The following is an 11,914-nucleotide window of genomic DNA, read 5'->3' on the forward strand; positions in this document are numbered from 1 at the left end:
CCTCGCTCCAAGCAATTTTCCTCTTAACTAACTGAGGTTCTCGACACTCATCCCTCTGGCTGTGGACATGTGATCAGCCAGCCAGCCCTCACAAAAATCTAGAAGAGCTCCAATTCAATTTGATAGAACGTGCAGTAATCTAAACCTTTCCCGTTTTCCTAACTACTTTGTTTATTATCTATGGAAATTGAAATTTAAAGACTATTTGTCAAGTCACACTCAGTACTAACCAAATCCAAATCAAATTAAAAATTCAAGTGTGACTATTAATAGTTAAGCTTGACTATTGCCTATTTCTTGACCCCACAATAACTCACTTTTTTTTTAAAAAAAAATACTCTTTTAGTCCTCTTTTCCAGTGATATTAGCTATTTATAGAGCCAATACTAAAAAAAAGTCTCCAGACCAATCTGCATACGGACACAGAAGCTATTTGTGCTTCCAGAACTTTGGGAATATTGTCCATTTCAATAATACTGTATCTTATCCATGTTCTTGGTAGAGCATATTCTACAGTCACTCAGTCATCACTCAATCAATTCTCTTGCCCCTTTTTTCCACTCTCTTCTCCCACTACACACCATTCCTCAATCTATCAGTCAGTCAAACAATGGTATTTATTAAATATTTACTGCACGCAGAGCATTATGCTCAGTGTGTGGGAGAGTAAAACGCAAAAGAGTTAGTAGACGTGATTCCTGTCCTCAAGGAATTTACAAACTAGGGAGGGAGCAGACAATAAAATAAATTACAGATAGGGGATCAAACAACTAATGATATTTACTCTGTACTGAACACTTTGCTAAGAGAATACAATACAAATTCTTAAGTACCGTGGGGCTGCATGAATCAAAGTGCTTAAGGGGAACAGACTCAATCTTATAAGTGAGGCAAAAGGCAGGATGAATAGGTTAGGAAAATGAAACTTCTTCTCAAGCTAACCTGTTCCCTGAGCCTCATTCTCATCTCTTTCTTCCTTTCTTTCTCTCATTATCATTTCTCTTTCTGCTGACCTCTTTCTAACCCCTTTCCTTGTGCCTGAAACTCTCTTCTCCCTTCACATGCAGCAGACCACTACTCTCCCCATCTTCAAAGCCCTCTTGAAATCACATCTCCTCCAGGAGCCCTCCCCTGATTAGTCTCTTATTTCTCCACTCCATTTCCCCTTCCACTGTCACTTCAGCACTTCCTTGTGACTTAAGCATTTGGTTACCTTCCACTCCCACCCCTTAACATTTATGAATCTATCTTTATACTCTACTGTTTTCCTCTTCCTTTAGTTTACACTAGTGACTGTCTCCCCAACTAGATGGTAAGCTCCTTAATGCCAAAACTACTGTAATCTGTATTCTCCCCGTAAACTACTGTATTGCTACTGTATTCTCCCAAGTGCTTATTACAGTGCTCTGCATGGAGTAAATTCTGAATAAAACCTTTTGATTGACTGAAGGTAAAATGAAAGGCTTTTTTCCAGAAATAGTTTAGAGACTAGAAGATCCCTGACAATCAGATTAACTAATATCTATCAGTCAAGTACTTTATTCCTTACAGTGATTCCATTCTAGATATTTTATTAGAAAATCAAACCTATCTGTGACTAGCCCTTACAATGATTTCATTCCAAGTATTTTATTAGAGAATCAGACCTATACTTGTCTGACTTCTCCCTTTTTCTCTCAATATTAGGTAATTGAGTATTTCTCCTTCTTAGCAGAAAGTTATTATGGTCAAATGTCTAAGGAAAGGAGAATGTGAGGACAACTCTGCTTAGAATGAATTTTATTTCTCATGACAGGAACAAAAATCAAAGGCAAGCTCCGCATCTTTTTCTTCAGTTGTGTGTTCCCCAAGCACTTAGTACAGTGATCTGCACTTAGTAGACAGTAAACACTGTTGATGATGATTATGCTAATCAAATAGTGGTCGTTGAAGCAGAACTCAACATTTTGAGAATTTTCCTTGATGTTATAGTACTATGTCATGTTATATTTTGTTTGTGCTTGCATTGAGTTGAAAATGTTGTAAATGGCTGTATCACACTCTCCCAAGTGCTTAGTACAGTGTTATGCATACAGAAAGTGCTTAATAAATATGATCTGATCGATTGATTGATAGTGAATGTACAACTGGACATAATATGCAGAATTGCCTGATTGGAAATTAGCCAATAAACAAGGATCACCTGACTGCTAAAAAATAAACTTTGATAAAGATGATATTAAAGCCAGAAAAGATACGTATCAAGAAAGTCCTCTATTTGGGAGAACCCTCTAAAGTGACTGCAGCATTAAACCCAGAAGAGTGACAGATAGAAGAATGAGAGGTGAAAACACTTAATCTCTTACCACTGAAAAAAAACACATTACACCAAGTTACAGTCTTCTCCCTATCAAGAAAGAGAGAGGAACAGTATCTGGATGGATTTTCCGCCAAGTAAATGAAATAATGATGATTAGAAGACTAATAAGAATATTGATAATCACAGTATGTCTTTAGTCCTTCTCTTTGCCAAGCAGCTTGGGAAGCAGTGTTCCTCAGTGGGTAGATCACAGTCCTGGGAGACAGAGCACAGAGGAGTAGATACAAGCTAATCAGGTTGGTCATACCCACATGGGGCTCACAATCCATTTTACAGATAAGGTAACCCAGACACAAGAAGACTTGCGCAAGGTCACACAGCTGACAAGTGGTGGAGTCAGGATTAAAACCCACAGTCCTTCTGACTCCCAGGCCTGTGCTCTCTCTACTAGGGCCTGCTGCTATAGTTACAACTACATGGTACCTCAGATAGGAACTGAAGCTCAAATACTCAGAGCAGCGTGGTACAATAGCAAGAGCCCGGGCTTGGGAGTCAGAGGTTGTGGGTTTCTAATCCCACCTCCCTCACTTGTCAGCTGTGTGACTTTGGGCAAGTCACTTAATTTCTCTGGGCCTCCGTTACCTCCTCTGTAAAATGGGGATTAAGACTGTGAGCTCCATATAGGACAACCTGATTACCTTGTATCTACTCCAGTGCTTAGAACAGTGCTTGGCACATAGTAAGTGCTTAACAAATACCGTCATTATTATTCCAGCACTTAGAAGAGTGCTCGGCTCATAGTAAGCCCTTAACAAATACCATCCTTATTATAATAATTATTACTCATTGGGTTTCACATCAGTTGAAAATCACCAATGGAAGCTTGGGAGCATTTCCTGGGATTTCTCTTACTAACTCTCCAGCCTCAGCTCCAAAACTCACACCCAAAGCTTAGGGCAAAACTTTTTCCAGGTTTGGAGGCCGGGAGGCTGTTGCCAACTTGGGTAATTCAGAGCTGCAGAAGAAAGTCTATTTTTAGTGCTGAGTTTTCATACATCCAGCCCCATCACTTTGGGTGACAGAGAGACTCAGAGGATGACGTCAAGGAATTGCCGAGTTTGGGCTCTGCTAGGATGATTAAAACTCAGCACTGGCCGCCAGTCAACTGAGCAGGAGCCCAAATTGAATATTTTCTTTCTGGCTGAGAACACCGCTCCAGTCAGCAAGGGAGAAGAAGGAAAATCCTTCTCTGGACTCTAAGACTCTTCACCTCCTTTCTGGAAAAGCGGAGATGGTGACCATGTCTTAGAATACGGCTCATTGGTGACTCTAGACTGTAAGCTCATAGTGGGCAGGGAATGTGTCTGTTTACTGTCATTCTGTACTCTCCCAAGCCCTTAATACAGTGCTTTGCACACAGTAAAAGCTCAGTAAATACGATTGAATGAATGAATAACAGACTACAGGAGTGGGAGGGGCCCACCTCCTGTTCAAGTGATCTGGAAGACTGGAGTGAGAACTATTCTCCTGATTCTCACAGAGCACTAAAGACTCCTGTAGGCTGGAAAGACTGGTAACTGTATTCAAGATGTATGATTCAAATGGATAGTTGGGGTTTTTTTATGGTATTTGTTGAGAACTTACTATGCACCAGCACTGTACAGAGAACTGGGGTAGAGAGAAGATGATCAGGTTGGACACAGTTCCCGGCCCATATAATAATAATAATAATAATGATGGTATTTGTTAAGTGCTTACTAGGTGCCAAGCTCTGTTCTAAGCTCTGGGGTAGATCAAGGAAATCAGGTTGTCCCACGTGGGGCTCACAGTCTAAATCCCCATTTTACAGATGAGGGAACTGAGGCCCAGAAAAGTTAAGTGGCTTGCCCAAAGTCACACCGCTGATAAGTGACGAAGGCAGGATTAGAACCCACGACCTCTGACTCCCAACCCCGTGCTCTTGCCACTAAGCCATGCTGCCATATGAGGCTCACATTCTTAACCCACATTTTGAGGAGGTAACTGAGGCACAGAGGAATAACGTGACCTGCCCAAGCCACACAGGAGATGAGTGGCAGAGCCGGGATTAGAACCCCAGTCCTTCTGATTTCCAGGCCCGTGCTCTATCCGCTATACTGTAGTGCTTTTTGATTGTTTCTCTGGATTTGTTGCCAGTTGAAGGTGTGTTTCCAAGTGGGGTCTCAAGGCACTTTGTGAAATAGACCTGTCACAGCTGGAATCCTCAAACATCAGTGGGGAGTGTAAATATTATAATCCTCAAATATCACTGGGAAGCAGCATGGCCTACTGGTTAGAGGACGGGGCCGGAAATCAGAAGGACAGGGGTTCTAATCCCGGCTCTGCCACTCATCTCCTGTGTGACTTCGGGTGGATCAGTTCACTCCTCTGTGCCTCAGTTTCCTCATCCAGAAAATGGGGATTAAGACTATGAGCCCCATGTGGGACAGGGACTATGCTCAACCTAATTTGCTTGTATCCACCCCACTGCTCGGTAGAGTGCCTGGCACATAGTAAGTGCTTAACAAATAGCACAATTATTAATATTATCATCATTATTATTACTCTCCCAAGCACTCAGTACAGTACTTTGCATACAGAAAGTGCTCAAAAAATACCATTAGTATTATTATAATAATAATAATAATGTTGGTATTTGTTAAGCGCTTACTATGTGCAGAGCACTGTTCTAAGCGCTGGGGTAAACACAGGGGAATCAGGCTGTCCCACGTGGGGCTCACAGTCTTAATCCCCATTTTACAGATGAGGGAACTGAGGCACAGAGAAGTTAAGTGACTTGCCCACAGTCACACAGCTGACAAGTGGCAGAGCTGGGATTCGAACTCATGAGCCCTGACTCCAAAGCCCGTGCTCTTTCCACTGCACCACGCTGCTTCTCAAAATTGTGGTATTTGTTAAGCACTTATAATGTGCACAGCACTGTTCTAAGCGCTGGGGGATACAAGGTGATCAGGTTGTCCCACGTGGGGCTCAAAGTTTTAATCCCCATTTGAAAGATGAGGTAAGCACTTAGTACAGTACTTTGCATAGAGAAAGCGATCAATAAATATGATTGATGGTTTATTTGAGGCGATCCCATGGCACTGTCTCCACTCCCCACCAACCCTCCTGGCTCTTCCAACCCAGAGGACATGTGGGATGGACAGCCCTCCTTGCCTTCTTCTTCCCTCTGAAGGAGTTTGATTTCCCCCATCCCCAACAACATTCCCCTTCCTTCCTCAAACTGGGGGCGGGGGATTTGGAGAAGAGGGTGAGAACTGAGCTGAAAACTTTGTCATTGAGATGGTCAATTCAATTGCTCAGATCTGGCCCTCGCCTTCCTCCCTCTCAACTAAATGCAAGCTTCAGCTTATCTAATGGCATTCTACAATGAAGTAATATTTGTGTGTGTGCGTCATTCAGGGATATTATTGGGATCAGGGTGCATCGTGAGGCAGGAAGCCAAAGGCCAAAACACTGCAACCATCTGAGAAATGGCCACATGTGCCAGGGAGAGATTTAAACCTGGTACTACTCCCTAGAGATGGAGCTAGAAGAAAATATTTCTCAAGTGCCCTACCCTTTACTTCCTTCCTCCCCCTGAAGGGGTTCAATTTCCCCCACCCATGGGTCTCACATTCGAAGTAGGATGCGGTAGGATTTAATCCCCATTTTACAGATGAGGAAACAGAGGCACGGAGAAGTCGCTTGCCCAAGATCATATAGCAGGCAAGTGTTGGAGCTGGATTTAGAACCCAGGTCTCCTCCCTCTGGATCCCAGGTGGATCCAGAAAGGTTACCAAATTTCAAAATAACAAATTCTTCATCCTCAAAAGTGGCATTTATTGAGCATCTCCTGTGTATGAAGCACTGAATTAAGCATTTGAGGGAATCAACAACAGTAAGACACACGATCCCTGCCCTCTGGGTTTGTTTGCTTTATGGAATTTGTGAAGCGCTTACTATATGTCAAACGCTAAGTGCTGGGGTAGACACAGGTCATTTGGGTTGGACACAGTCCCTATCCTGAATGAGGCTCACAGTCTGAGGACAACTGAGGCACAGAGAAGTTAAGGGACTCGTCCAAGGTCGCACAGCAAGCAACTGGCAGAGCTGGGATTAGAACCTGGGTCCTCTGACACACAGGCCCGTGCTCTTTCCACCGGGGCCCGCTGCTTTTGGGTTCTTATGGTCTAAGATTTTCTGGAGGCACTGGCCACAGAACCGGGTACATTCATCAATAATACGATAAATGTGTCATGTACTTGGTTCATTTTCCCGGAAGGCTTGCAGGTATTCCTGGGAAATCTCACCGTCACTTTGAGGAATTGGGCAGAACCAGACCGTGAGTGGAACAGGTGGTTTCAGCCTAGGGGAGGTTATTCCATGATTTCCCAGGAAATCTATAATAATGTTGGTATTTGTTAAGTGCTTACTATTTGCCAAGCACTGTTCTAGGCACTGGGGAGGATACACAGTGATCAGATTGTCCCTCGTGGGGCTCACAGTCTTCATCTCCATTTTACAGATGAAGTAACTGAGGCCCAGAGAAGTAAAGTGGCTTGCCCAAGATCACACAGCTGACAAGTGGCAGAGCTGGGATTAGAACCCACGACATCTGACTCCCAAGTCCGGACTCTTTCCACTAAGCCACGCTGCTTCTCGGCCAGGGGGATAAAAGACAAAGAGCAGAACTTTTAAAAATGGGCATAACCAGGGCGGTTACTTTTTATTTTTAGCAAAGGGGGAAAAGGAGGATAAGGATTTTAATGTGGAGGGGGACTGAGAGGGGGTGGGATTTCAAAGTGCAAAGGTTAGAAAAGCTACAATTTGGGGTGTTTTTTCCCCTGACTGGAAGTCTTTTCAGAGACCCAGATGAGGACAGCTGGGAGAGTAACTTAATAGGCCGGAGGGGGGAAACACATCGCCCTGCCCTTGTAGAGGACATCTGTGGATGTAACCTGAAGTAGACTTTCAGTGTAGAAATAAATCCTTTTTGAAAGTGAAAGATGACTGTGTGCCTTCTGTCTACACAAATCACCCTGTTCTGGACAATTATAGCATAGAAGGGAAAAGATGGATCACTTATGTCAGCCAGGCCTGGAAGGAACACATACAGACTGAGTCACAGGAAGCCACAGCTAAAGGATTTGAAATTTTACATGAGACTATTAAATCATCAACACGGCTAATAGCCTTCACCTGTAGCCAACATCTGAGTCTATAGGGGAAGATAAAAGAAGGCAATTCCAATTACCATTCAGGCACACGGAGGAAAAGACGGGCCTTAATAGGATTTTGCTAAATGTGTCTACCGATTCTGTTGTAGTGGACTCTCCCAAATGCTTAGTACAGTGCCCTGCACACAGTAAGTGCTTAGTAAATACCACTGATTGGTTAATTAAACATAGTAGGAATAATTCTCTCCCAAAGAATCCCCAGGTCCATTTCCCTGCGTCCTCTTCTCCCCCGTACAAAAGACATGTACTGAGTTGCCAATGGGACACCCACATAGAGATGTTTTGGAGACAGGAGGAATTGTGAAATTGCAGAGGAGAGAAAGGTCCGAGTTCGTGAGGTAGATTGAGGAATCATCCATACAAAGGTGATGGACCATTGAGAGGAGTGAGCTCCGCAAGAGAGTGAGTCTAAAGTAAGAAAATACCTAGAGCTAATAAGAATAATAGTGGTAATTGTTAAGTGTTTACTACCTGCTAAACCCTGGGGAGGATACAAGCGAATTGGGTTGGACACAGTCCCTATCTCATGTGGGGCTCACACTCTCAATCCCCATTTTACAGATGAGGTAACTGAGGCCCAGGTAACTGAAATGACTTGCCCAAAGTCACACAGCAGATAAGTGGTGGAGTCAACGTTAGAACCTATGACCTTCTCCTCCAAGGTCCATGCTCTATCCCCTGCACCATGCATCCACAGCTGTGGGGTGTTGGGGGAGGAAAGCAGAAGAAGAATCTTTAAAAGAGACGGAGAGGGATTGGCCAAAGAGGTAAAGAGGAGAATCAGGAGAGGACTAGGTCAGAAAAACTAAGTTTAAATAGTGGCTCCTGGAGAAGGGAGAGATCCCCAGCATTGAAGGCAGCCAATAGGTGGTGTAGGAGGATTAGAAACACTGTGCGGTTCATTAGATTTGGCAGGAAGGAGGTCATTGGTGACCTCGCAATTTCAATGAAGTAGAGAGAGCGGAAGGCAGGTTGGAGAGGGTCAAGAAGAGAGTGGGAGGAGAGGAAATGGAGCTAACAGGTGCCTAGAATCCACTCAAGGGTCAGAGAAGGGGGAGGTGGAGGCACTTGTAGTTTCAGGAGGGAGTTAATGGTCTGGAATAATTGGTGGGGGCAGCGGGCATGGGAGTCGATAAAGGAGGTGAAGTGCCGGGCCAGAGAGGAAGAGAGGGCAGAATAAGAGCAGGCGAGGATGAATTTAAGATGAATGAGGTTGGCCTGGTGTTTGGATTTTGGCCAACAGCACTCCACCCTCTGAGCGGAGGAGCGGAGGAAGTGTACTCTGGAGGTGATCCAGGGTTGGGGGGTTGGAAGTGCAACACGTCGACGGAGCAAGGTAGGGAAACTGTGGTTGAAGAATGGGTTTTCAGAGTTGTTCAGTATAGAAATAACAATGATAATAATAATAATAGCAATAATTGTGAAATTTGCTAGCACTTACTATGTGCTAAGCACTGTATTGAGGGCTGGGGTACATACAAGATAATCAGGTCAGACTCAGTGCCTGTCCCACACAGAGAAGCAGCATGGCATAGAGGATAGAGCACGGGCCTGGGAGTCAGAGGGTCATGGGTTCTAATTCCAGCTCCGCCACTTGTCTGCTGTAATACCTTGGGCAAGTCACTTTACTTCTCTGTGCCACAGTTACCTCATCTGTAAAACGGGAATTAAGACTGTGCGCCGCATGTGGGACAGGGACTGTGTCCAACCTGAATAGCTTCTGTCTAACCTAGCACTTAGAACAGTGCTTGAAGCGTAGTAAGAGGTTAACGACTACCATCTTTTTTTACTTAGTTTATATACCTGCAACTTCCTTGTTATCATTTCCATCTCACCTCTTCACCTCCCAGAGTATGTGTGAAACTCCTAGACCCCATTACTTAAGTCCTAATTCAGGTATATGTCCCCCTTCCCTGGATCCCTCTTAGTAATAATTTATTTTAGCACATCTCTCCCCAGCTCGATTATAAATTCCCTGAGGGCAGGGATCGTGTCTAATTTCCACCTGTGTACTCTCTCCCAGGGTTTAGCACAGTGTTTTGCTCAAAATAAGCACTTAATACTATTATGACTGATTATAATTCTATCATGCCCTCCCAAGCAGTTAGTACTATTTATTAATAGGCCACTGATACTACCTGACAAATTCCTGCTATAAAAAATCCCAATTGAAAGGTCCTACCACTGGCTGTCTCAACCCTGATTGTCATATGATTTATGGTAAACCAAGAGTTCAAAGCTCAGACCTGGAGAATGGAACAAAGTGCCAGTGAGCTGAACGGGGACAGAGTCCACAGGGCTATGGACATGAGAAAGGCCACCTCTCACATGACTGCTATGCTGATCCTTGAAAAATGTGCCTAGCCTCTGTGAGGTCTTTTTCTAAATCTTTTTTTTTTACTTGATAAACAGATTTGGGTTGGGGCAGGGGAGTTCATTAGGGGGCATTTTCCCCCCTCCCCACCCCCGAATTTGGTCCTTGGCCTCAGTTTCCACGTCAGGGTGAGCAGCCTAGCCAGTCTACCCCCAGAGCAGGATGGAAGCTGGCTGGAGTTGGAGCTGCCAAGATGGCATCTTCACCTTTAGAGCTCTCCCTTAAGCTGACAAGCTCTGGCTTCCCCCTCCCAGCCCCACAGTAGCCTCAAGAGTGAGCCGGGGTCCCCCTCCCCTAGCTCACCTCTCTCGAAGAAAGGTCCTCTTGCTTCTGGCCTGGGGGGGGTAGGGCCCAGCTCCTCTAGCCCTGCTGGGCTCTTACACCTGGGTGGGGGGGTCTTTGAATTACCTACAGGCTCTCATTCCAGGACCAGCCTAAGGCTTTTTGTTGACCCGGGGCCTCTGGGGCCCTGAGCCCTAGAGTGGGCTGAGGGTTGTTCATGCCGTCTCTCCTGCTTCCTAGCTGGAGTTCTCTGCATCTCCCCCTCTGGACTGTAAGCTTGTTGTGGGCAAGGACTGTATCTTTTGTTATATTGTACTCTGCCAAGAGTTTAGTACAGTGCTCTGCCCACAGTAAGTGCTCAATAAATACGATGGATGAATGAATGAATGAATGAATGAATGAAGGGGCAATAGGACTCCATCCCTTTGAAGTCATGCCCTCCCCAGAACCACAACCCCCACTAAACACCACAGCCCCACCCTCAAAATGAGATGTTGGTCCTTTCACTTATGCCTGGCAATCTGGGGAAATAATGTTCAATTTAGGCATGTTTTCCCATCTGAACCTTTAAGGATGGATCTTTTTAAAGATGATTGTTCCTCAGTTCCTTTGTCCTCATTACTGAAATTACCCCCCACCTTTTCCATCATAAAGTTTTGATTTGATTTTTTCCATTTCTCTTGACTTCTGAATTTCAATAACCCTCCTGGGCCTGGGTTGTCTTTCGCAACACTGAAGTTTCAAGCCCTCCAAATAAGAATCCTCCTTGTCTGCTCAAAGTGGGTGCCTTCACAATGGAATGGTTTCTGAAGACTTGGGCATGCTTGCAGTTCCCGGTGAGATAAAGCGTGCCACCCTTTGCCTGTTGCTCCACCAGTCTCTCTGCCACAGGTCCAGCAGAAAAAACAAGATAGGTGGGAGAATTACGGTATAAGGTATGCACTCCTTATAGGCAAGGATATGTCTTATTAGTCAATCAGTCGATTGTATTTATTGAGCCCGTACTGTGTGCAGTCCACTAAGCTCTCAGGAGAGCATGATAAAACAATACAGCTGAGTCGGTATTGCCCGCAACGAGCTTGGAGTCTAGAAGGGGAGACAGACATTAAGAGAAATAAATAAATTATGGATATATACATAAGTGCTATGGGGGTGGGAGGAGGGAAGTGTGAATAAAGGAAGCAAATAAGAGAGACGCAGAAGGGAGTGGGAGGAGAGGAAATGAGGACTTAATGGAATCACTGGAAAGGTGAGGGGAGGTCTGAGGCCAGGTAGGGGGAAACCTACATCCAGGAGCCACCCTGTGAAGGTTGAGAGTGGAAACGCAGCCGACTTTTGCGGTCAGAGAACGGGTCTACCGACTCTGTTGTATTCTCCCAAGCACTTAGTACAGTGCTATGCACATAGTAAACGCTCAGTAAATACCATCGATTGACTAATGGGGACAAAGAGGGCGAAAGGCGGCAGAAGCAGCGTGGCTCAGTGGGAAAAGCATGGGCCTGGGAGTCAGAAGGACCTGGATTCCAATCCCAACTCCACCACTTTGCTGTGTGACCTTGGCCACGTCCCTCCTGGCTCCACCACTTGTCTGTTGTGTGACCTTAGGCAAGTTGCTTCACTACTCTGTGCTTCAGTGACCTCATCTATAAAATGGAGATGAAGAGTGTGAGCCCCGCGTGGGACCACCTGATGACCTTGTAT

The sequence above is a fragment of the Ornithorhynchus anatinus genome, chromosome 3 (assembly GCF_004115215.2).
Source record: "Ornithorhynchus anatinus isolate Pmale09 chromosome 3, mOrnAna1.pri.v4, whole genome shotgun sequence".
Lineage (NCBI taxonomy): Eukaryota > Metazoa > Chordata > Mammalia > Monotremata > Ornithorhynchidae > Ornithorhynchus > Ornithorhynchus anatinus.